Genomic DNA, 27500 nt, shown 5'->3' on the forward strand with positions numbered 1-27500 from the left:
AGTTAAAGGTGATGTCAGCAACACAGGTGAGTTAGTCAAAGGTGATGTCGGCAACACAGGTGAGTTAGTTAAAGGTGATGTCAGCTACACAGGTGAGTGTTACATACACAAAAATGTATGCACGCATGACTGTAAGTCGCTTTGGATAAAAGCGTCTGCTAAATGGCATATTATTATTATTATTATTATTATTATTATGGTAGGTAGGTATATGAAAAAGTATGAAAATGTATGCACTCACTAACTGTAAGTCACTCTGGATAAGAGCGTTTGCTAAATGACTAAAATGTAAATGTATATATACTTCCAGTGCATTCTGAAAGTATTTAGACCCCTTGACTTTTTACACATTTTGTTACATTACAGCCTTATTCTAAAATGGATCAAATGGTTTTTCCCCCTCATCAATCTACACACAATACCCCATAATGACAAAGCAAAAACAGTTTCTTTGAAATTTTTGCAAATGTAAAAAAAAATGAAAAATCACATAAGTATTCAGACCCTTTACTCAGTATTTTGTTGAAGCACCTTTGGCAGTGATTACAGCCTTGAGTCATCTTGGGTATGACGCTACAAGCTTGCAGCACACCTGTATTTGGGAGTTTCTCCCATTCTTCTCTGCAGATCCTCTCAAGCTCTGTCAGGTTGGATGGGGAGCGTCACTGCACAGCTATTTTCAGGTCTCTCCAGAGATGTTAGATCGGGTTCAAGTCCGGGCTCTGGCTGGGCTTCTCAAGGACATTCAGAGACTTGTCCCAAAGCCACTCCTGCGTTGTCTTGGCTGTGTGCTTAGGGTCGTTGTCCTGTTGCAAGGTGAACCTTCACCCCAGTCTGAGGTCCTGAGCGCTCTGGAGCACGTTTTCATCAAGGATCTCTCTGTACTTTGCTCCGTTCATCTTTCCCTCGATCCTAAATAGTCTCCCAGTCACTGCCGCTGAAAAACATCCCCACAACATGATGCTGCCACCCCCATTCTTCACTGTTGGGATGGTGCCAGGTTTCCTCCAGAAGTGACGCTTGGCATTCAGACCAAAGAGTTTAATCTTGGTTTCATCAAACCAGAGAATCTTGTTTCTCATGGTCTGAGAGTCTTTAGGTGCCTTTTGGCAAACTCCAAGTTGTCATGTGCCTTTTACTGAGGAGTGGCTTTCGTCTGGCCGCTCTACCATAAAGGCCTGATTAGTGGAGTGCTGCATAGATAGTTGTCTTTCTGGAAGGTTCTCCCATCTCCACAGATGAACTCTAGAGCTGTCAGAGTGACCATCGGGTTCTTGGTCACCTCCCTGACCAAGGCCCTTCTCCCCCGATTGCTCAGTTTGGCGATGGGCCAGCTGCTAGGGAAGAGTCTTGGTGGTTCCAAACTTCTTCCATTTAAGAATGATGGAGGCCACTGTGTTCTTGGGGACCTTCAATGCTGCAGAATTATTTTGGTACTCTTCCCCAGATCTGTGCCTCCACACAATCCTGTCTCGGAGCTCTACGGACAATTCCTTCGACCTCATGGCTGGGTCTTTCCTCTGACATGCACTGTCAACTGTAGGACATTTTATAGACAGGTGTGTGCCTTTCCAAATCATGTCCAATCAATTGAATTTACCACAGATGTACTCCAATCAAAAGTTGTAGAAACATCTCAAGGATGATCAATGGACACAGGATGCACCTGAGCTCAATTTCGATTCTCATAGCAAGGGTCTGAATAATTGTAGCGTCATACCCAAGAACCCGGGGGCGGCAGGTAGCTTAGTGGTTAAAAGCGTTGTGCCTGTACCCGAAAGGTCGCTGGTTCTAATCCCCGAGCAGACTAGGTGAAAAATCTGTCGATGTGCCCTTGAGCAAGGCACTTAACCCTAATTGCTCCTGTAAGTCGCTCTGTATAAGAGTGTCTGCTAAGTTATGTAAATGTAAAAGACTCGAGGCTGTAATGGCTGCCAAAGGTGCTTCAACAAAGTACTGAATAAAGGGTCTGAATACTTGGGTAAATGTGATATTTCAGTTTTTTATGTTTAATACATTTGCTAAAATTTCTAAAAACCTGTTTTCGCTTCGTCATTATGGGGTATTGTGTGTAGATTGATGAGGAAAACAATGTATTGAATCCATTTTCGAATAAGGCTGTAAAGTAACAAAATGTGGAAAAGGTCAAGGGGGTCTGAATGCACTATATATATATATATATATATATATATATATATATATATATATATATATATATATATATATATATATATATATTTATATTTATATAGTCTTACTGTGGTTGGCCATGAAGACTTCTAGACCAGTGTTCTGGAGCAGGTAGGTGTGATGTGTAAAGGACAGGTATAGTGTATTTACAGGTATGTAAAGGTACTATATAAAGGTAAGGTATCTTACTGCGGTTGGCCATGAAGACCTCTAGACCAGTGTTCTGGAGCAGGTATCGTCTGGAGAACACCGCTCTGATCTCACTGAACATCCACTTGCCATGTAGACCCTCAGAGTAGGCCAGGACCTGCACACAGAGACGCAGGGAGAATGAGTTATGTTGTGTTATGTCTAATCTGTCCTCTCAAAGTACAGCAGCACCTGAACACTAGACACAGTTTCCCAGATCACTGTTACCATGGTGTTGATCTCACTGTTACCATGGTGTCGATCTCACTGTTACATTGGTGTCGATCCCTGTTACCATGGTGTCGATCTCACTGTTACCTTGGTGTCGATCTCACTGTTACCATGGTGTTGATCTCACTGTTACCTTGGCGTTGATCTCACTGTTACCATGGTGTTGATCTCACTGTTACCATGGTGTTGATCTCACTGTTACCTTGGTGTCGATCTCACTGTTACATTGGTGTCGATCCCTGTTACCATGGTGTCGATCTCACTGTTACCTTGGTGTCGATCTCACTGTTACCATGGTGTTGATCTCACTGTTACCTTGGCGTTGATCTCACTGTTACCATGGTGTTGATCTCACTGTTACCATGGTGTTGATCTCACTGTTACCATGGTGTTGATCTCACTGTTACCATGGTGTTGATCTCACTGTTACCTTGGTGTTGATCTCACTGTTACCATGGTGTTGATCTCACTGTTACCTTGGCGTTGATCTCACTGTTACCTTGGTGTTGATCTCACTGTTACCATGGTGTTGATCTCACTGTTACCATGGTGTTGATCTCACTGTTACCTTGGTGTTGATCTCACTGTTACCATGGTGTTGATCTCACTGTTACCTTGGCGTTGATCTCACTGTTACCATGGTGTTGATCTCACTGTTACCTTGGCGTTGATCTCACTGTTACCATGGTGTTGATCTCACTGTTACCATGGTGTTGATCTCACTGTTACCTTGGTGTCGATCTCACTGTTACATTGGTGTAGATCCCTGTTACCATGGTGTCGATCTCACTGTTACCTTGGTGTCGATCTCACTGTTACCATGGTGTTGATCTCACTGTTACCTTGGCGTTGATCTCACTGTTACCATGGTGTTGATCTCACTGTTACCATGGTGTTGATCTCACTGTTACCATGGTGTTGATCTCACTGTTACCATGGTGTTGATCTCACTGTTACCTTGGTGTTGATCTCACTGTTACCATGGTGTTGATCTCACTGTTACCTTGGCGTTGATCTCACTGTTACCTTGGTGTTGATCTCACTGTTACCATGGTGTTGATCTCACTGTTACCATGGTGTTGATCTCACTGTTACCTTGGTGTTGATCTCACTGTTACCATGGTGTTGATCTCACTGTTACCATGGTGTTGATCTCACTGTTACCTTGGTGTTGATCTCACTGATACCTCGGTGTCGATCTCACTGATACCTCGGTGTCGATCTCACTGTTACCATGGTTTCGATCTCACTGTTACATTGGTGTCGATCCCTGTTACCATGGTGTCGATCTCACTGTTACCTTGGTGTTGATCTCACTGTTACCTTGGTGTTGATCTCACTGTTACCATGGTGTTGATCTCACTGTTACCTTGGTGTTGATCTCACTGTTACCATGGTGTTGATCTCACTGTTACCATGGTGTTGATCTCACTGTTACCTTGGTGTTGATCTCACTGTTACCATGGTGTCAATCTCACTGTTACCTTGGTGTCGATCTCACTGTTACCATGGTGTTGATCTCACTGTTACCTTGGTGTTGATCTCACTGTTACCATGGTGTTGATCTCACTGTTACCTTGGTGCCGATCTCACTGTTACCATGGTGTCAATCTCACTGTTACCTTGGTGTTGATCTTCTTGAAGGCCGGGTCGTCCTCGTCCACCTCAAAGTAGATCTCAGTGGTGGTGATGGAGAGAGTACCATGGACCACCACTACTGGAGATACCAGCTGGGCCGGAGTACTGAGCACCACAGGGCCTAGCAGGCAGACAGACAGACAGACAGACAGACAGACAGAGGTACGTCAGTGCTACACATCGGTGGTGGATGGTAGGCGTTCTGAGCAGCTGGAAAAATAAATCCAATCAATTATTATGTCAATTACAACAGATACAGACACAGACTGGGGCCTAGATTCTATCAGATCAGCGTTAGCCGGCGATAGCCGACACCCGAATAGCGGATGTTTTGGCGGTATCAGGAGGTGGAACTGCGTTGGAGACGTCAAATCAGTCAGCTGTTGCTCTTGCGAACATTGTCACGAAGCCACACCTGCCCCACTAGTGTTAGACGTTCAGAAGGAGAAAGTGTAGCTATATAGAAATAATGACGGTCAGATTGAAAAATCATTAAACTAAATAAAGAGGATTTCTGTCATCCTAATGGAGGTGTAGATTACATCACACATTCCAGTGTTCAAACATGTAAACAAGGCTGCATGGGATTTCTCTCAATGCAACTCCGTGCAGCCAATGGCAACGTCCGCTTTAGGTATAATGGGACTCCGTGCAGCCAATGGCAACGTCCGCTTTAGGTATAACCCTTATGGAAAAACAACATGATTTCACATGTAGAATATCACATACATTTCACATGTGAAATCATGTTAAAAAATGTGTTTTTGGAACACTTTACATTTGACATTTCACATGTGAAAACATGATCACATGAAATTCATGTATTTTTTCATAAAGGTGAGGACCATGTTAATTACGTGATTTCACATGTGAAATTTCCACGTTTTGCATGTGAAATATTGCAAAAAGGTGTTTTTGGATCACTTCACATAAGATCATGTTTTCACATGTTATCATATTAATTTCACGTGATCACAAAGGTGAGGACCATGTTAGGATGTTTGTAAGACGTTCTCAAGACATTTGTTTTACCAGTCGTCAGGACGTCACGTGATGGTCCCAGACCATCCCAAACCATTATAAGTAATGAAATGGGGGGTTTAAAGTAAGTGGTACGCTGTTCAGCTAAACTATGACCCCATCTGGGATTTGAACTCTCAACCTCTAGATTTGAGGTAAGCTGCTCTTTCTGCTACGCCATGAAGTCTGTAGCCTTCCCCTACACATTCATTACCCATAATACATCTCTGCACTGAGAAAAATGTGCCATCTGACAGCTATTTTAGTTATCAGTTAATCTGACCTATTCTGTCATCATTTATTTCATTGACGTATTTCAGCAATTTGAGGGTTTTCTGTATAGTTGTCTAATGTTGGTGGGGCATATTATTCTGTTTCAATGTTACTCCTGAATCAATAATAATAATAATAATAATATGCCATTTAGCAGACGCTTTTATCCAAAGCGACTTACAGTCATGTGCGCATACATTTTTACGTATGGGTGGTCCCGGGAATCGAACCCACTACCCTGGCGTTACAAGCGCCATGCTCTACCAATTGAACGTATTATCCAAAGTCCAAAGTGTAGCAATACAGGTGAAAGCAGTCATTGAGACAGACATGGTGGCGTAGCAGGAAGGTTGGAATGCCGTGAACCCAGAGGTTGTGAGTGCAAATCCCAGGTGAGGACATGTTGAGTACTAATGACTGTATAAATTAGCATGCATGATGTATGTCAACATGTGTCAAATATGTAAGTTGAAAACATTGGATGTTAAAAGCACTGTTTGTGTGTGTAACCAGTTGCACAGTCATTTTTAGATAAGACGCCCAAATAATCATTTCTAGTTGAATGAACACATGCTAGGACCTGCACTAGATTAGGAACCAGTTACTTAATAATAATTAGTTGAAACAACTAGATTAGGAACCAGTTACTTAATAATAATTAGTTGAAACAACTAGATTAGGAACCAGTTACTTAATAATAATTAGTTGAAACAACTAGATTAGGAACCAGTTACTTAATAATAATTAGTTGAAACAACTAGATTAGGAACCAGTTACTTAATAATAATTAGTTGAAACAACTAGATTTACGGGTGTTTTCTTTTAAAGTGTATCATTAAAGCCTATTGGCTAAAATGGCTATTGTAGCTGGAAACGGTAGATATTTTTAATGGAATATCTACATAGGCGTACAGAGGCCCACTATCAGCAACCATCAGTCCTGTGTTCCAATGGCACGTTGTGTTTGCTAATCCAAGTTTGATAATTGATCATTAGAAAACCCTTTTGCAATTATGATAGCACAGCTGAAAACTGTTGTGCTGATCAAAGAAGCAATAAAACTGGCCTTCTTGAGACTAGTTGAGTATCTGGAGCATCAGCAATTGTGGGTTTGATTACAGAATCAAAATGGCCAGAAAAAAACAACTTTCCTCTGAAACTCGTCAGTCTATTCTTGTTCTGAGAAATGAAGGCTATTCCATTCAAGAAATTGCCAAGAAACTGAAGATCTCGTACAACGCTGTGTCCTACTCCCTTCACAGAACAGCGCAAACTGGCTCTAACCAGAATAGAAAGAGGAGTGGGAGGCCCCGGTGCACAACTGAGCAAGAGGACAAATACATTAGAGTGTCTAGTTTGAGAAACAGACGCCTCACAGGTCCTCAACTGGCAGCTTCATTAAATAGTACCCGCAAAACACCAGTCTCAACGTCAACAGTGAAGAGGCGACTCTGGGATGCTGACCTTCTAGGCAGAATTGCAAAGAAAAAGCCATATCTCAGACTGGCCAATAAAAAGAAAATATTAAGATGGGCAAAAGAACACAGACACTGGACAGAGGAAGATTGGGGAAAAAGTGTTATGGACAGACGAATCGAAGTTTGAGGTGTTCGGATCACAGAGAAGAACATTTGTGAGACGCAGACCAAATGAAAAGATGCTGGAGGAGTGCATGATTCCATCTGTCAAGCATGGTGGAGGCAATGTGATGTTCTGGGGGTGCTTTGGTGGTGGTAAAGTGGGAGATTTGTACAGGGTAAAAGGGATATTGAAGAAGGAAGGCTATCACTCCATTTTGCAACGCCATGCCATACCCTGTGGACGGCGCTTGATTGGAGCCAATTTCCTCCTACAACAGGACAATGACCCAAAGCACAGCTCCAAACTATGCAAGAACTATTCAGGGAAGAAGCAGTCAGCTGGTATTCTGTCTATAATGGAGTGGCCAGCACAGTCACCGGACCTCAACCCTATTGAGCTGTTGTGGGAGCAGCTTGACCGTATGGTACGTAAGAAGTGCCCATCAAGCCAATCCAACTTGTGGGAGGTGCTTCAGGAAGCATGGGGTGAAATCTCTTCAGATTACCTCAACAAATTGACAGCTAGAATGCCAAAGGTCTGCAAGGCTGTAATTGCTGCAAATTGAGGATTCTTTGACGAAAGTTTGAAGGACATAATAATTATTTCTATTAGAAATCATTATTTCTAACCATGTCAATGACTACATGTCCTATGCGTTTTGCTATATTTCCTATTCAAACTCATTTCATGCATGTTTTCATGGAAAACAAGGACATTTTCTAAGTAACCCCAAACTTTTGAACGGTAGTGTCTACCTGAGGTACACTTCCTGGAACATACTGTACCAATCAGGGGTGCAACTTTCACTGGGGACATTCTGAAATTGCATTTTTTGTCGCCCCCAGTTTTATCATTGGAATGTGATACAAAACGAGGCAATGGTGTGCTTCAGGACCATGCGGACGCCTCCGAGCGGTCGGGGTGTTTATCTGACTGGATAAAAAATAAAATACAATAAAATCATGTAATAATATATAATAATCTTCTTCTTCTTCTTCTAAAACCAAAGTTGTGCCTCTGGTACCAATATATATGGTAACATAACAACAACATCTGGCTAATACAAATGTAACTGGCTTCCACATAATAACCACATTCCGTCTAAAACGTACGATACCACTTCCATGAACACTTTAAATCGGCCGTTAAACAACATTAATTGTTGCGTGAATGTTACGTTTGCAGACGACACAACATTGGGAGGCCTGATCACCGTCAACGATGAGACAGCCTATAGGGAGGAGGTCAGAGATCTGGCCGTGTGGTGCCAGGATAACAACCTCTCCCTCAACATGATCAAGACAAAAGGAGATGATTGTGGACTACAGGGAAAAAAAGAGGACTGAGCACGCCCCCATTCTCATCGACGGGGCTGTAGTGGAGCAGGTTGAGAGCTTCAAGTTCCTCGGTGTCCACATCACCAACGAACTATCATGGTCCAAACACACCAAGACAGTTGTGAAGAGGGCACGACAACGCCTATTCCCCCTAAGGAGACTGAAAAGATTTGGCATGGGTCCTCAGAACCTCAAAAAATTCTACAGCTGCACCATCGAGAGCATCCTGACTGGTTGCATCACTGCCTGGTATGGCAACTGCTTGGCCTCCGACCAGCAAGGCACTACAGAGGGAGTAAAGTGCACGGCCCAGTACATCACTGGGGCCAAGCTTCCTGCCATCCAGGACCTCTAAACCAGGCGGTGTCAGAGGAAGGCCCTCAAAATTGTCAAAGACTCCAGCCACCCTAGTCATAGACTGTTCTCTCTGCTACCGCACGGCAAGCGGTACCGGAGCACCAAGTCTAGGTCCAAAAGGCTTCTTAACAGCTTCTACCCCCAAGCCATAAGACTCCTGAACAGCTAATCATGGCTACCCAGACTATTTGCAGTACACCCTTTTCACTTAAATTATTATTATTATAATTTGTTTAACTGCATTGGTGGTTAAGGGCTTGTAAGTAAGCATTTCACTGTAAGGTCTACACCTGTTGTATTCTGCGCATGTGGCAAATAAAATTAGATTTGATTTGATTTGAATAGAACGGCCGATTGGTGGCAACCCAGTAACATACAGTTGAAGTCAGTAAAGAGATAGAGAAAGAAAGAGAAGATGAATTGAAGGATAGAGAAAGAGAGAGATGTTATCTTCTCCCCTCCGAGCTTGTCCAACCTAAATAAGGAGAGCGAGAGATAGATACATGTATATATATATATATATATATATAGAGAGACAGAGAGAGAGAGAGATCACAGAGAGAGAGAGAGAGAGAGAGAGAGAGAGAGAGAGAGAGAGAGAGAGAGATCACAGAGAGAGAGAGAGAGAGAGAGATCACAGAGAGAGAGAGAGAGAGAGAGAGAGAGAGAGAGAGAGAGATCACAGAGAGAGAGAGAGAGAGAGAGAGAGAGAGAGAGAGAGAGAGAGAGAGAGAGAGAGAGAGAGAGAGAGATCACAGAGAGAGAGAGGGGGGAGAGAGAGAGAGAGTGGGATAGTGATAACCTATATATATATAGAGAGAGATGGAGAGATGGAGAGATATACAGTTGAAGTCGGAAGTTTACATACACCTTAGCCAAATACATTTAAACTCAGTTTTTCACAATTCCTGACATTTAAACCTAGTACAAAATCCCCTGTTTTAGGTCAGTTAGGATCACCACTTTATTTTAAGAATGTGAAATGTCAGAATAATAGTAGAGAGAATTATTTATTTCAGCTTTAATTTCTTTCATCACATTCCCAGTGGGTCAGAAGTTTACATACACTCAATTAGTATTTGGTAGCATTGCCTTTAAATTGTTTAACTTGGGTCAAAAGTTTTGGGTAGCCTTCCACAAGCTTCCCACAATAAGTTGGGTGAATTTTGGCCCATTCCTCCTGACAGAGCTGGTGTAACTGAGTCAGGTTTGTAGGCCTCCTTGCTCGCACACGCTTTTTCAGTTCTGCCCACAAATGTTCTATAGGATTGAGGTCAGGGCTTTGTGATGGCCACTCCAATACCTTGACTTTGTTGTCCTTAAGTCATTTTGCCACAACTTTGGAAGTATGCTTGGGGTCATTGTCCATTTGGAAGACCCATTTGCGACCAAGCTTTAACTTCCTGACTGATGTCTTGAGATGTTGCTTCAATATATCCACATAATTTCCCTTCCTCATGATGCCATCTATTTTGTGAAGTGCACCAGTCCCTCCTGCAGCAAAGCACCCCCACCGCATGATGCTGCCACCCCCGTGTTTCACGGTTGGGATGGTGTTCTTCGGCTTGCAAATAACCCCCTATTTCCTCCAAACATAACGATGGTCATTATGGCCAAACAGTTCTACTTTTGTTTCATCAGACCAGAGGACATTTCTCCAAAAAGTACGATCTTTGTCCCCATGTGCAGTTGCAAACCATAGTCTGGATTTTTTATGGCAGTTTTGGAGCAGTGGCTTCTTCCTTGCTGAGTGGCCTTTCAGGTTATGTCGATATAGGACTTGTTTTACTGTGGATATAGATACTTTTGTACCTGTTTCCTCTAGCATCTTCACAAGGTCCTTTGCTGTTGTTCTGGGATTTATTTGCACTTTTCGCACCAAAGTACGTTCATCTCTAGGAGACAGAACACGTCTCCTTTCTGAGCGGTATGACGGCTGCGTGGTCCCATGGTGTTTATACTTGCGTACTATTGTTTGTACAGATGAACGTGGTACCTTCAGGCATTTGGAAATTGCTCCCAAGGATGAACCAGAGTTGTTGAGGTCTACAATTTTTTTTCTGAGGTCTTGGCTGATTGCTTTTGATTTTCCCATGATGTCAAGCAAAGAGACACTGAGTTTGAAGGTAGGCCTTGAAATACATCCACATGTACACCTCCAATTGACTCAAATGACGTCAATTAGCCTATTAGAAGCTTCTAAAGCCATGACATCATTTTCTAGGAATTTTCCAAACTGTTTAAAGGCACAGTCAACTTAGTGAATGTAAACTTCTGACCCACTGGAATTGTGATACAGTGAATTAGAAGTGAAATAATCTGTCTGTAAACAACTGTTAGAGAAATGACTTGTGTCATGCACAAAGTAGATGTCCTAACCGACCTACCAAAACTATAGTTTGTTAACAAGAAATTTGTGGAGTGGTTGAAAAACGAGTTCTAATGACTCCAACCTAAGTGTATGTAAACTTCCGACGTCAACTGTATAACCGTACAACAGACACAGACAAGACAGGACACACGGAGCTCCGGCACAACGTGGGAAGTGTGAATAAAGGAAATCATTAACAGAATGAACCAAACAGAGTTTCTAGCTCGTGAGTGTTACGGCCATTCTGTGCACCGAAACAACGTTTCACTCTGTTGGTTAGAGACAATAACCGCCTTTGTGTGGAACAGATTATACGAAAATACCTTTCCATAAACATTTTCCCACCGAACTGGGCATGACCTATAAACAGTAGCTTCCTGCTAACACAGGAGCTAGAGAATACTAGAATAGTAATGTGCAGTATAATACTTCTAGAAATAAATGGCAGAATGCGTAATGAAAATAGCTATTCTAAAATAGGGCCTAATGGCAGATTAGACAGTTTGCTCGTTCGTGACGAGTGGGCAGAAATCCACATCGTCACAGGGTGGTATGACACAAAGTATAAACATCATGTTTTAGTTAAATCAGGACTGTTTGATGTTTTATCCGAGTGAGTTTGGTTTGATGGTAATAATTTAAAACTACGTTTTTATTGATTCGATTAAAATGTATTTAAGTTGTTATTAAATTGTTCAGAGAATCCAGAACCAGAACCAGATAACTTCTCCTAACTAGAAAGGTGTCTGACCTGCCAGTTCCATCTCTTTCTCCTGCTGCAGACTGACAGCGTCGTCGTCTCCCTCCAGCATTAGCTCCGCCTCCGGGTTCTGACTGACCACTGATTGGCTGCGCAAGGTCTTCTTAGACTTAAGCCCCCCCTCCTCTTCCTCCTCCTCCTCCTCCGTACCTGCACAACACAATTAGTACATAGCAGATACCAAATGGTAAATGATGCCACTGTTTAAAAAAATAGTCAAGTAACTAACTAACTAACTAAATAACTTGCAGTGTATTCTGGGATAGGTGACTGACCGTAGTCCTCCAGGGCTTTAAGTGACACATCAGGGTGGGTGGAGCCAAAGGGATTTCGTACGAATCGCCGCCTCCTCCTCAGGTCGTCCTCCCAGTAGTCCAGACGCCAGAAGTCATGTAATTGGCTGAGGGAATAAAAGGGGTGGGGAAATAAGTTAAAGCAGCTCATGTAATTGGCTGAGAGAGCGAAAGGGGGCGGAATACAAGGTCAATAAGGACCACAATAAAGACAGATTAGCTCCTCCTCCTCTTAATGCTGTGATTTAGTGAGAACATTGGCACTGGCCTGGGGTGAGCTCTGAATGAACGGATGTCCAATCAATCAATCAAAATATGTGTTTGTGCGTACGTGTGTGTCTGAGCAAGCAGATGCTTCCTGTTTTCCTGTCTTCCTGTCTCAAAGCTAACCTAACAGAACCCTCTACATCACAGTGACAGCTTTTCTACTACCCCCTGTGTGTCTGTTCCTGTCCTTCCTTCGACCCCCTGTGTGTCTGTTCCTGTCCTTCCTACTACCCCCTGTGTGTCTGTTCCTGTCCTTCCTACTACCCCCTGTGTGTCTGTTCCTGTCCTTCCTACTACCCCCTGTGTGTCTGTTCCTGTCCTTCCTACTACCCCCTGTGTGTCTGTTCCTGTCCTTCCTTCTACCCCCTGTGTGTCTGTTCCTGTCCTTCCTACTACCCCCTGTGTGTCTGTTCCTGTCCTTCCTTCGACCCCCTGTGTGTCTGTTCCTGTCCTTCCTTCGACCCCCTGTGTGTCTGTTCCTGTCCTTCCTTCCGACCCCCCTGTGTGTCTGTTCCTGTCCTTCCTACTACCCCCTGTGTGTCTGTTCCTGTCCTTCCTACTACCCCCTGTGTGTCTGTTCCTGTCCTTCCTACTACCCCCTGTGTGTCTGTTCCTGTCCTTCCTTCGACCCCCTGTGTGTCTGTTCCTGTCCTTCCTACTACCCCGTGTGTCTGTTCCTGTCCTTCCTACTACCCCTGTGTGTCTGTTCCGTCCCTTCCTACTACCCCCTGTGTGTCTGTTCCTGTCCTTCCTTCGACCCCCCTGTGTGTCTGTTCCTGTCCTTCCTACTACCCCGTGTGTCTGTTCCGTCCTTCCTTCGATCCCCTGTGTGTCTGTTCCTGTCCCTTCCTACTACCCCCCGTGTGTCTGTTCCTGTCCTTCCTACTACCCCCTGTGTGTCTGCTGTCCTTCCCACTACCCCCCTGTGTGTCTGTTCCTGTCCTTCCTACTACCCCCTGTGTGTCTGTTCTGTCCTTCCTTCCGACCCCTGTGTGTCTGTTCCTGTCCTTCCTACTACCCCCCTGTGTGTCTGTTCCTGTCCCTACTACCCCTGTGTGTCGTTCCGTCCTTCCCTACCCCTGTGTGTCTGTCCTGTCCTTCCTACTACCCCGTGTGTCTGTTCCTGTCCCTCCTACCACCCCCGTGTGTCTGTTCCTGTCCTCCTTCTACCCCCGTGTGTCTGTTCCTGTCCTTCCTACTACCCCCTGTGTGTCTATTCCTGTCCTTCCTACTACCCCGTGTGTCTGTTCCTGTCCTTCCTACTACCCCCTGTGTGTCTGTTCCTGTCTTCCTACTACCCCCCGTGTGTCTGTTCCTGTCCTTCCTTCTACCCCTGTGTGTCTGTTCCTGCCTTCCTTCTCACCCCCTGTGTGTCGTTCCTGTCCTTCCTTCTACACCCCCTGTGTGTCTGTTCCTGTCCTTCCTACCACCCCCTGTGTCTGTTCCTGTCCTTCCTACTACCCCCTGTGTGTGTTCCTGTCCCTCCTTCCGACCCCCGGTGTCTGTTCCTGTCCTTCCTTCGACCCCCTGTGTGTCTGTTCCTGTCCCTTCCTTCGACCCCCTGTGTGTCTGTTCCTGTCCTTCCTACTACCCCCGTGTGTCTGTTCCTGTCCTTTCGACCTGTGTCTGTTCCTGTCCTTCCTTCTACCCCCTGTGTGTCTGTTCCTGTCCTTCCTACTACCCCCTGTGTGTCTGTTCCTGTCCTTCCTTCGACCCCCTGTGTGTGTTTCTTCCCTGTCCTTCCCGCTACCTCTCACCTCTGTGACATTGTGCCCCATGCCCCGTGCTTATTGGTCAGGATGTTGAGTATCTTCTGTTTCAATTGGTTGGCGGTCACATGGTCCCTGTGCTTGGCGGCGCTGATCAGGTGATCGCACATCTTCTCCTCCTCCATCCTGTCAGCAGCGTACTGGGCACAGTTAGACTGGGGGGATGAGAGGCATGGAGGTGGTAGAGGGAGAGATAAAAGGGGGGAGGGAGAAAGAAAGGGAGGGAGGGAGAGGGGTAGAGAGAGGGAGAGAGGGAGAGGGGTAGAGAGCGGGAGAGAGGGAGAGAGGGGTAGAGAGAGGGAGGGAGAGGGGTAGAGAGAGGGAGAGAGGAGAGAGAGGTAGAGTGAGGGAGGGAGGGAGAGAGAGAGGGGTAGAGAGAGGGAGGGAGGGAGGGAGAGAGGGGAAGAGAGAGGGAGAGAGGAGGGAGGGGTAGAGAGAGGGAGAGAGGGAGAGGGAGTTAGGGGGAGGGAGAGGGAGAGAGAGGAAGAGAGGGAGGGAGGGAGAGAGAGGGAGAGAGGGAGAGGGGTAGAGAGAGGGAGGGAGGGAGGGGGGTAGAGAGAGGGAGGGAGGGAGGGGGGTAGAGAGAGGGAGAGAGGGGGGAGGGGGGATAGAGAGGGAGATAGGGGGAGGACGAGGGGGTAGAGAGAGGGAGAAAGGGAGGGAGGAAGAGGGGTAGAGAAGGAGATGGGGAGGGAGAGGGGTAGAGAGAGGGTGGGAGAGAGGGAGGGAGGGAGGGAGGGAGGGAGGAAGGAGGGAGCGGGGGGTGGGGTAGAGAGAGGGAGAGAGGGAGAGAGGGAGGGAGGGGGAGAGAGAGGGAGAGAGGGAGGGAGGGAGAGGGGTAGAGAGAGGGCGAGAGGGAGGGAGGGAGAGGGTAGAGAGAGGGAGGGAGGGAGGGAGGAAGGGAGGAGGGGGTGGGGTAGAGAGAGGAGAGAGAGAGGGAGGGGGAGGGGTAGAGAGAGGAAGAGAGGAGGGAGGGGGAGGGGTAGAGAGAGGGAGAGAGGGAGAGAGGGGTAGAGAGAGGGAGATGGGGGAGAGGGGTAGAGAGAGGGAGAGAGGGATGGAGGGGTAGAGAGAGGGAGAGAGGGAGGGAGAGAGGGAGAGGGGTAGAGAGAGGGAGAGAGAGGGAGATGGGGGAGGGAGAGGGGGAGAGAGAGGGAGAGAGGGAGAAGGGGAGAGAGGGAGAGGGAGGGAGGGGGTAGAGAGAGGGGGAGAGGGAGGGAGGGAGAGGGGTAGAGAGAGAGAGGGAGATGGGGGAGGGAAAAGGTAGAGAGAGGGAGGGAGGGAGGGAGGTAGAGAGAGGGAGATGGGGGGGAGGGAGAGGGAGAGAGAGAGGGAGAGGGGGAGAGAGGGAGGGAGGAGGGGGTAGAGAGAGAGAGAGAGAGGGAGATGGGGAGGGAGAGGGGTAGAGAGAGGGAGGGAGAGGGAGGGAGGGAGAGGGCAGAGAGAGAGAGAGAGGGAGGGAGAGAGGGAGAGGGGGAGAGAGAGGGAGAGAGAGGGGAGATGGGGAGGGAGAGGGGTAGAGAGAGGGAGAGAGGGAAATGGGGAGAGAGGGAGAGGGGAGGGAGGGGTAGAGAGAGGGGGAGAGGGAGGGAGGGAGAGGGTAGAGAGAGAGGGAGATGGGGGAGGGAAAGTAGAGAGAGGGAGGGAGGGAGGGAGGGAGGCAGAGAGAGGGAGATGGGGGGAGGGAGAGGGGGGAGAGAGAGGGAGAGAGGGGGAGAGGGAGGGGAGGGAGAGGGGTAGAGAGAGAGAGAGAGAGGGAGATGGGAGGGAGAGGGGTAGAGAGAGGGGAGAGGGAGGGAGGGAGGAGGGAGAGGGGTAGAGAGAGAGAGAGAGAGAGGGAGGAGGAGGGAGAGGAGAGAGAGGGAGAGAGAGGGAGATGGGGGAGGGAGAGGGGTAGAGAGAGGGAGAGAGGGAGATGGGGAGAGAGGGAGAGGGGAGGGAGGGGGAGAGAGAGGGGAGAGGGAGGGAGGGAGAGGGGGTAGAGAGAGAGAGGGAGATGGGGGAGGGAAAGGTAGAGAGAGGGAGGGAGGGAGGTAGAGGAGAGGGAGATGGGGGGAGGGAGAGAGGGGGAGAGAGAGGGAGAGAGGGAAGGAGGGAGAGGGGGAGAGAGAGAGAGAGAGAGGGAGATGGGGGGAGGGAGAGGGGTAGAGAGAGGGAGGGAGAGGGAGGGAGGGAGGGAGGGAGAGGGGTAGAGAGAGAGAGAGAGGGAGGGAGAGAGGGAGAGAGAGAGAGAGAGAGAGAGAGGGAGATGGGGGAGGGAGAGGGGTAGAGAGAGGGAGGGAGAGGGAGGGAGGGGGAAAGTAAAAGAAAGAAGTTGAGATATGTAGATATATAGATATGTAGATATATAGATATGTAGATATATAGATATATAGATATGTAGATATATAGATATGTAGATATATAGATATGTAGATATATAGATATATAGATATGTAGATATATAGATATGTAGATATATAGATATGTAGATATATAGATATGTAGATATATATATATATATGTAGATATATAGATATATAGATATATAGATATGTAGATATATAGATATATAGATATGTAGATATATAGATATGTAGATATGTAGATATGTAGATATATAGATATGTAGATATATAGATATATAGATATGTAGATATGTAGATATATAGATATGTAGATATATAGATATGTAGATATATAGATATGTAGATATATAGATATGTAGATATATAGATATGTAGATATATAGATATATAGATATATAGATATGTAGATATATAGATATATAGAGATATAGATATGTAGATATGTATATATATAGATATATATATATGTAGATATATAGATATATAGATATATAGATATATAGATATGTAGATATATAGATATATAGATATCATGTTTCAGTGGACTGGACTAGAGGGCACAGAGACAGACACAGATAACAACTTACTGAAACAGACAGACAGACAGACAGACAGACAGACAGACAGACAGACAGACAGACAGACAGACAGACAGACTGTGTTCACCTCAAACTCAGCATGCTTGTAAGCCCGTCGTCAGGATAAACCAGCCTCTGGCCACACGCACAATATGGCCTTCATAGAGGGCACAGAGTCTGAGGTGAGAGAGAGGGAAGAGAGGGGGAGAGTGGTGAGGGAGGGAGAGGGACAGAGGGGGGGGTGTGAGGGAGAGAGAGAGAGACAGGAGTGGGGGGTGAGAGAGAGAGAGAGAGAGAGAGAGTGGGGGTGAGGGAGAGAGAGAGAGACAGAGTGGGGGGTGTGAGGGAGAGAGAGAGAGACAGAGTGGGGGGGGTGGAGGGAGAGAGAGAGAGAGAGAGTGGGGGGGTGGGAGGGAGAGAGAGAGAGGGAGGGGGGGGTGTGAGGGAGAGCGAGAGAGACAGAGTGGGGGGGGGTGAGGGAGAGAGAGAGAGAGAGAGGGGGGGGTGGAGGGAGAGAGAGAGAGACAGAGTGGGGGGGTGTGAGGGAGAGAGAGAGAGAGAGAGGGGGGGTGGGAGGGAGAGAGAGAGAGACAGAGTGGGGGGTGAGGGAGAGATAGAGAGAGAGAGTGGGGGGGTGGAGGGAGAGAGAGAGAGAGAGAGTGGGGGGGGTGAAGGAGGGAGAGAGAGAGAGACAGAGTGGGGGGTGGAGGGAGAGAGAGAGAGACAGAGTGGGGGGGGTGGGAGGGGAGAGAGAGAGAGACAGAGTGGGGGGGGTGGGGAGAGAGAGAGAGAGAGAGAGAGAAGGGGGGGGGGAGGGAGAGAGAGAGAGACAGAGTGGGGGGGGTGGGAGGGAGAGAGAGAGAGAGAGTGGGGGGTGAGGGAGGGAGAGAGAGAGAGAGAGTGGGGGGGGAGGGAGAGAGAGAGAGAAGAGTGGGGGGGGTGTGAGGGAGAGAGAGAGAGACAGAGGGGGGGGTGTGAGGGAGAGAGAAAGAGAGAGAGTGGGGGGGTGTGAGGGAGAGAGAGAGAGACAGAGTGGGGGGGTGTGAGGGAGAGAGAGAGAGACAGAGTGGGGGGTGTGAGGGAGAGAGAGAGAGACAGAGTGGGGGGGTGAGAGAGAGAGAGAGAGAGAGAGAGTGGGGGGGTGAGGGAGAGAGAGAGAGACAGAGTGGGGGGTGGGAGGGAGAGAGAAAGAGAGAGAGTGGGGGGTGTGAGGGAGAGAGAGAGAGACAGAGTGGGGGGGTGTGAGGGAGAGAGAAAGAGAGAGTGGGGGGGTGAGGGAGAGGGAGAGAGACAGAGTGGGGGGGTGTGAGGGGAGAGAGAGAGAGACAGAGTGGGGGGGGTGGAGGGAGAGAGAGAGAGACAGAGTGGGGGGGGTGGAGGGAGAGAGAGAGAGAGAGAGTGGGGGGGTGAGGGAGAGAGAGAGAGACAGAGTGGGGGGGGTGAGGGAGAGATAGAGAGAGAGAGTGGGGGGTGGAGGGAGAGAGAGAGAGACAGAGTGGGGGGGGTGGAGGGAGAGAGAGAGAGAGAGAGAGGGGGGGATGGAGAGATAGAGAGAGAGAGTGGGTGGTGTGGAGGGAGAGAGAGAGAGAGAGAGAGGGGGGTGAGGGAGAGATAGAGAGAGAGAGTGGGTGGTGTGAGGGAGAGAGAGAGAGAGACAGAGTGGGGGGGGTGGAGGGAGAGAGAGAGAGTGGGTGGTGGAGGGAGAGAGAGAGAGAGAGAGAGAGAGAGAGGGGGGGGGAGGGAGAGAGAGAGAGAGAGTGTGGTGGGAGGGAGAGAGAGGAGAGAGAGGGGGGTGATGGAGAGAGAGAGACAGAGTGGGGGGGAGAGGGAGAGAGAGAGACAGAGTGGGGGGGGGGAGGGAGAGAGATAGACAGAGTGGGGGGTGAGGGAGAGAGAGAGAGAGAGTGGGTGGTGAGGGAGAGAGAGAGACAGAGTGGGGGGGGAGGGAGAGAGAGAGACAGAGTGGGGGGTGAGGGAGAGAGAGAGACAGAGTGGGGGGTGAGGGAGAGAGAGAGAGAGAGTGGGTGGTGGGAGGGAGAGAGAGAGAGACAGAGTGGGGGGGGTGAGGGAGAGAGAGAGAGAGAGTGGGTGGTGTGAGGGAGAGATATAGAGAGAGAGTGGGGGGTGAGGGGAGAGAGAGAGAGACAGAGTGGGGGGTGAGGGATAGAGAGAGAGACAGAGTGGGGGGGGTGAGGGAGAGAGAGAGACAGAGTGGGGGGTGAGGGAGAGAGAGAGAGACAGAGTGGGGGGTGAGGGAGAGAGAGAGAGAGAGAGAGTGGGTGGTGTGAGGGAGAGAGAGAGAGAAAGAGTGGGGGGGGGTGAGGGAGAGAGAGAGAGACAGAGTGGGGGGGTGAGGGAGAGAGAGAGAGAGAGAGTGGGGGTGAGGGATAGAGAGAGAGACAGAGTGGGGGGTGAGGGAGAGAGAGAGACAGAGTGGGGGTGAGGGAGAGAGAGAGACAGAGTGGGGGGGGTGAGGGAGGGAGAGAGAGAGGGAGAGAGTGGGGGGTGAGGGAGAGAGAGAGAGACAGAGTGGGGGGTGGGAAGGAGGGAGAGAGAGACAGAGTGGGGGGGTGAGGGAGAGAGAGAGAGAGAGAGTGGGGGGGGTGAGGGAGAGAGAGAGACAGAGTGGGGGGTGAGGGAGAGAGAGAGACAGAGTGGGGGGGGTGAGGGAGAGAGAGAGAGACAGAGTGGGGGGTGAGGGAGAGAGAGAGAGACAGAGTGGGGGGGGTGAGGGAGAGAGAGCAGAGAGAGAGAGAGAGAGTGGGGGGGAGGGAGAGAGAGAGAGAGAGAGAGTGGGGGGGGTGAGGGAGAGAGAGAGACAGAGTGGGGGGTGAGGGAGGGAGAGAGAGAGGGAGAGAGTGGGGGGGTGAGGGAGAGAGAGAGAGACAGAGTGGGGGGGTGAGGGAGGGAGAGAGAGACAGAGTGGGGGGGGTGAGGGAGAGAGAGAGAGACAGAGTGGGGGGGTGAGGGAGAGAGAGAGACAGAGTGGGGGGTGAGGGAGAGAGAGAGAGACAGAGTGGGGGGTGAGGGAGAGAGAGAGAGAGAGAGAGAGAGAGGGCGGGTGGTGGGAGGGAGAGAGAGAGAGAAAGAGTGGGGGGGGTGAGGGAGAGAGAGAGAGACAGGAGTGGGGGGGTGAGGAGAGAGAGAGAGAGAGTGGGGGGGTGAGGGATAGAGAGAGAGACAGAGTGGGGGGTGAGGGAGAGAGAGAGACAGAGTGGGGGGGTGAGGGAGGGAGAGAGAGAGGGAGAGAGTGGGGGGGGTGAGGGAGAGAGAGAGAGACAGAGTGGGGGGGTGAGGGAGGGAGAGAGAGACAGAGTGGGGGGGGTGAGGGAGAGAGAGAGAGAGAGAGTGGGGGGTGAGGGAGAGAGAGAGAGACAGAGTGGGGGGGGTGAGGGAGAGAGAGAGAGAGAGAGTGGGGGGGTGAGGGAGAGAGAGAGAGACAGAGTGGGGGGGTGAGGGAGAGAGAGAGAGACAGAGTGGGGGGTGAGGGAGAGAGAGAGAGAGAGAGAGAGAGAGAGAGTGGGGGGGTGAGGGAGAGAGAGAGACAGAGTGGGGGGGGGAGGGAGAGAGAGAGAGAGAGAGTGGGGGGTGAGGGAGAGAGAGAGAGACAGAGTGGGGGGTGAGGGAGAGAGAGAGAGACAGAGTGGGGGGTGAGGGGAGAGAGAGAGAGAGAGAGAGAGAGAGAGAGAGTGGGGGGTGAGGGAGAGAGAGAGACAGAGTGGGGGTGAGGGAGGGAGAGAGAGAGGGAGAGAGTGGGGGGGGTGAGGGAGAGAGAGAGAGACAGAGTGGGGGGGTGAGGGAGGGAGAGAGAGACAGAGTGGGGGGTGAGGGAGAGAGAGAGAGAGAGAGAGTGGGGGGTGAGGGAGAGAGAGAGAGACAGAGTGGGGGGTGAGGGAGAGAGAGAGAGACAGAGTGGGGGGTGAGGGAGAGAGAGAGAGAGAGAGTGGGGGGGTGTGAGGGAGAGATAGAGAGAGAGAGAGAGAGTGGGGGGGTGAGGGAGAGAGTAAGCAGATATCTACCACACAGACATGAGCAGACGATTGCTGATGGTGATAACATATTAAGCAGTATAATATAGATAGATAAATGTGATAGGTGATTGATTACCTTCCCTCGTTGATGAGCTCGATGAAGGCCAGACCGGCGTTCTTCTGGATCGAGTTCTGCCACTCCTGGAAACACAACACAGACACAAGGTCACACACTGACAACTACAGACCACTAAGGACCATTATAGAGCACCACAGACCCCCACAGACCCCCACAGACCACTACGGACCACTACGGACCACTACAGAGCACTACAGAGCACTACAGACCCCCACGGACCACTACTGACCACTACGGAACCCTACGGACCCCTATGGACCACTACAGATCACTACAGACCCCCACAGACCACTACAGACCACTACGGACCACTACAGAACCCCACGGACCACTACGGACCACTACGGACCACTACGGACCTCTACAGAACCCCACGGAACCCTACGGACCACTACAGACCACTACAGAGCACCACTACAGACCCCCACAGACCACTACGGACCCCTACAGAACCCCACGGAACCCTACGGACCACTACAGACCACTACAGAGCACCACTACAGAGCACCACTATGGACCACTACAGAGCACCACTACAGAGCACCACTACAGAGCACCACTATGGACCACTACAGAGCACTACTATGGACCCCTATGGACCACTACAGAGCACCACTATGGACCCCTATGGACCACTACAGAGCACCACTATGGACCACTACAGAGCACCACTACAGAGCACCACTACAGAGCACCACTATGGACCACTACAGAGCACCACTATGGACCCCTATGGACCACTACAGAGCACCCCTATGGACCACTACAGAGCACCACTACAGAGCACCACTACAGAGCACCACTATGGACCACTACAGAGCACCACTATGGACCCCTATGGACCACTACAGAGCACCACTATGGACCCCTATGGACCACTACAGAGCACCACTACAGAGCACCACTATGGACCACTACAGAGCACCACTACAGAGCACCACTATGGACCCCTATGGACCACTACAGAGCACCACTACAGAGCACCACTATGGACCACTACAGAGCACCACTATGGACCCCTATGGACCCCTACAGAGCACCACTACAGAGCACCACTATGGACCCCCTATGGACCACTACAGAGCACCACTACAGAGCACCACTATGGACCCCTATGGACCACTACAGAGCACCACTATGGACCACTACAGAGCACCACTATGGACCACTACAGAGCACCACTATGGACCACTATGGACCACTACAGAGCACCACTATGGACCATTACAGAGCACCACTACAGAGCACCACTATGGACCACTACAGAGCACCACTATGGACCACTACAGAGCACCACTACAGAGCACCACTACAGAGCACCACTAACCACTAAGGACCACTACAGAGCACCACTACAGAGCACCACTACAGAGCACCACTACAGAGCACCACTATGGACCACTACAGAGCACCACTATGGACCACTACAGAGCACCACTAACCACTACGGACCACTACAGAGCACCACTACAGAGCACCACTACAGAGCACCACTACGGACCACTACAGAGCACCACTAACCACTACGGACCACTACAGAGCACTACAGAGCACCACTAACCACTACGGACCACTACAGAGCACCACTAACCACTACGGACCACTACAGAGCACCACTAACCACTACGGACCACTACAGAGCACCACTAACCACTACGGACCACTACAGAGCACCACTAACCACTACGGACCACTACAGAGCACCACTAACCACTACGGACCACTACAGAGCACCACTAACCACTACGGACCACTTGCATCAACAGCTCTTTCTATGGCTACATTTCTCCATCCTCATCTCTCAGCTTCATAGCAAACCAGGTGACCGGGCTAACACTGGGCTGAAACACAAACATACAAATTCCCAAAAAATATTTGTCAAAAAATATTTTCCCCTGAAGGACATTTCGTTGTGATTAGGGCTGTGGCGGTCACAAAATGTAGTCAGCCGGTGATTGTCATGCAAATAACTGTCGGTCTCACGGTAGTTGACCGTTAATTAACATAAACACATTTAGCATCTCCTGGCTTCCACACATAGCCTACAAGCCACTGATGCAGACCTTTGGAACATCTACATATTATGAAGAATACAACTGAACAAAGCTGAATAACATAGAAAGGATATTTTCTCCAAACGATTTGAGGAAGAGGCCACATGCTGCTATTCTGTGTTGAGCGGTTAACAAAGAAACAGGTCCTCCTTTATGCTTCATTTAGAGTTATTAATGTAACTTTAGTTGTTCTACAAACGTTGGGCTATATGTTTTGATTTTTAATACATTGTAAGGCTGTATGATTCTAATGATGATTTGAAAAAAGTCGCTTGAAAGGCATGAGCTCTGCTTTGTTTTAAGCGCAGGCTGTACACACTTCATCAGTCTCTCATTCACAATTTGACAAGCACTTTATAATGCCTCGAATTTCCGGGCGGCATTCCCTTTGTGTGGCCGTAATGCACCCTAAAGAAATCCATGCCTTTTGCGGCCCGGAGTGCTGCATTGTGCCCTTCTCCCTGAGTGTGCTGCGCAATTCGAAGCGCCTCTCACTCACATGGCTTTCTATCACGTGATCGGGTCTTTCTCACAGGCTACAAGTGAAGACAGACACTTCTGGGACGCAGCTGCGCGCCTCCTTATCCAATTCTGAGGTGCATATTGAAGATATTGGAAGAACTGTCCACATTTACTTTTCGTCAGCCAACAAGATGAGTAGGCCTAACGAACAGCAAAAGCACTAGCCTACGTCAATCTACTATCCCCCATAGTACAAAAGTCGACCTATTCTATTCTGTGCGAGAAATAAATATTCCAAACATACTCTGGGAAAGTTGTGGGATGAAATAGATTCCAAATTAATACAACACTTGCATCCAAAAAACAGTTTTACGCTGATGCAACAGATCAGAACGTTTAGCTTAAAATGTGATAAACTATTAGGCTATTTCTTTACATTATAAGAGCAGCAATGCGCCCACATGGCAGTAGGCTATAAGCGCAAATGTTCCATTAGCGGGAAAACACCATTATCAAAAGTGACCGCAAATGCAATTATGCATGTAATGGCTTTATTATAAAGGTGCATTTTTATGGTGAAAATTATCTTCCCCAAACTTGAAACTCAGGTTTATGTATGTCAGTTAGGCTCTACACCCCTTGTAAAGCGGATTCATGTGCTTAATTTAAAGAAGTTATTTGGCCATTTTTGTTGTGATACAAACCTTATGAAAACATATAGGCCTATGGGCTAGGCTACATGAGGTGTGCGACTATGATTAGAACCTTTGCCTTACACTGGGCATCATTCACAAGTGATAATATATAATTCACAAGTAATATTGTTACCCATCAGACTATTCTTGATTTTTATCCTGTCTTTACATATACGAAATAATACATGTGTAACATTTATTTTGATTTAGAATGGACCATTATCATGCACCTGTCTGAAACAGTGGCAGCGGGAAAAAAATACATGTAATCAATGCATTTAAATAGCGAATGGAGGACGCTTTTCTTGTGGTTCATTTTCATGCCAGCCAGGTAGGCTATACTCCTGTTGTAAAGAGAAGCAATGTGCTTAATATGAGGAAAGTTTAGAAATAAATATAGTAGGCCTAGCCTATAGAAAGCTGATGGGATCCTCCTCTTTTTAGTAGAGGCCATCACTCTGTTTTATCAATTGCATAGCCTATGGAAATGTTGCACAACATGAGCTCATGGGCTCTCATTAAGTGTTCGATAACATTTGCATTGATGTCAGAGTGATTAGAGGGACAATAGAGTGCTGAGTACCAGGCAGTTAGCAGGTTTGGTAGGCTACTAATGACCATCAGCAGCATCAGAGCTTGGAGAAGCCTAATTACCGTGACTAAACAGCCACGTGGAATTTGACTGCCTTCACGACTCGTGACCGCCGGTGTGGCGGTAATACGGTCACCGCAACAGCCCTAGTTGTGATTAATACTAAAATAAACCCAATATCACAACCTAAACCTTTCTATCATGTGACCAGTGATCATCAAATACAGTTTACAGCCTATTCCCAGACAGTATACAGGATGCAGACATCATCGTTAGCTCTACTGGCTAAAAGCTTAATCAAAGCCAGTTGAAATCCATGAGAGAGGGAGAAAGAGAGCAAGAGAGAGAGAAAGAGATAGCTCCATTATCTCCATGGCTGGAATGGGTCTGGAGAACTCAGGGGAGCATCTCAGGTTCCCTTCCCCATCCCAGGGATCAATACCTGGGCTGGGGTTCTGTCCCCTGGGCCCCTAATGGAAGACAAGGCTGAAGCACTGTGTAATACTAGACACACTGACAGGAGAGGAGAGGAGAGGAGAGGAGAGGAGAGGAGAGGAGAGGAGAGGAGAGGAGAGGAGAGGAGAGGAGAGGAGAGGAGAGGAGAGGAGAGGAGAGGAGAGGAGAGGAGAGGAGAGGAGAGGAGAGGAGAGGAGAGGAGAGGAGAGGAGGAGAGGAGGAGAGGAGAGGAGGGGAGGAGATGAGAGAAAGCAAAGTGAGGAGTATAGAATATAGAGGAGCGGAAAAGAGAGAGAGGAGGATGTCATAGAGAGGACTGGAGAGGAGAAGAGAGGAGAGAAGACTGGAGAGGAGAAGAGAGAAGGTTGAGAAAGGAGAAAACAAGAGGAGAGGAGGATGAGAGGAATGGATTCCTCAAAGGACAAGAACATCTCAACTCTAGCGGAAAACCAAAGGACAAGAACATCTCAACTCTAGCGGAAAACCACTCAAATCTGAAGAATGAAAGTCAGAGGTGAGTACCATTCTGTTTCTACTTCTGCATGTTATCGAAGGGCCACACCTTGCTTGGGATATCAGTGTGTCCCAAAGTGGTGCTTGGTTCTCAAAGACCAAGACAGCAGAGAGGGAGGATATGATTGGATAATATAGTAATATAGAGCAGAGAGTGGCACAGTGGTTTGGCCGGCAGGGATGTGGGTTCGTTTCCCATGGGGGGCCAGTATGAAAAAATTAATAAAATAAAAATAAATAAAACGTATGCACTGACTAACTGTAAGTTGCTCTGGATAAGAGCGTCTGGTAAATGACGTAAATGTAATAACATTGTAAAAGAGAGCAGAGAGGGAGGATATGGTTGGATAATATTGTAAAAGAGAGCAGAGAGGGAGGATATGGTTGGATAATATTGTAAAAGAGAGTAGAGAGGGAGGATATGGTTGGATAATATTGTAAAAGAGAGCAGAGAGGGAGGATATGGTTGGATAATATTGTAAAAGAGAGCAGAGAGGGAGGATATGGTTGGATAATATTGTAAAAGAGAGCAGAGAGGGAGGATATGGTTGGATAATATTGTAAAAGAGAGCAGAGAGGGAGGATATGGTTGGATAATATTGTAAAAGAGAGTAGAGAGGGAGGATATGGTTGGATAATATTGTAAAAGAGAGCAGAGAGGGAGGATATGGTTGGATAATATTGTAAAAGCATGTTTATGCAGTTTATGAATCATTGTGCCTGTTTGGAAGAGAGATATAATGGCGAAGCAGACGAGAATCATTTTTGGAAATATGGCATTTCATCCGCATTGGGCGGGTCTGTAACCAGACACCCATCTGATAGCACCTCAGACCTGTCGATCAAAAAACAGCCCTCATCATTGGTTGCTTAGTGCTGCATCTATGGGGGCTGACAGACTGACTGAGGGTAAGCTTTGAGAATGACTTAAAACACCAATTTAAAGTGTAACATAAGGTGGCCAATGAATGTAGAATCAACTCATGAGTTGCGTCAACCTGTGCACGTTTCCCAAATGGTGAGTCCACGAATTAGTCACAGGTTCATAATGCCAGTCTGCTAGAAGCTGGTTTTGGCTAAGAAGAGAACTGATATATAGCCGATATTTGGAGAAGAAAACTGTAGCAGAGAAACTTGGTAACATGAATACCCTCTTCATAATGCTTTATAATAAGCACACTTTAATGCCTCATGAGTACATACATAATGCATTATAATTCAGAGAGAGAGAGCGAGCGAGAGAGAGAGACAGAGAGAGAGAGAGAGAGACAGAGAGAGAGAGAGAGAGACGAGAGAGAGAGAGAGAGAGAGCGAGAGACAGAGAGAGAGAGAGAGAGAGAGAGAGAGAGAGAGAGAGAGAGAGAGAGAGAGAGAGAGCACTTCACTTGCTTTGGCAATGTTAACATACGTTTCCCA

General features: G+C 48.1%; 1 pseudogene; it reads right to left on the reverse strand.

Moving 5' to 3' along the window:
- The window catches only part of LOC123481202, a 274390-nt pseudogene that overhangs the window by 6193 nt on the left and 240697 nt on the right, over window positions 1–27500 (reverse strand).

The sequence above is a fragment of the Coregonus clupeaformis genome, unplaced genomic scaffold (assembly GCF_020615455.1).
Source record: "Coregonus clupeaformis isolate EN_2021a unplaced genomic scaffold, ASM2061545v1 scaf0252, whole genome shotgun sequence".
NCBI classification, from domain to species: domain Eukaryota; kingdom Metazoa; phylum Chordata; class Actinopteri; order Salmoniformes; family Salmonidae; genus Coregonus; species Coregonus clupeaformis.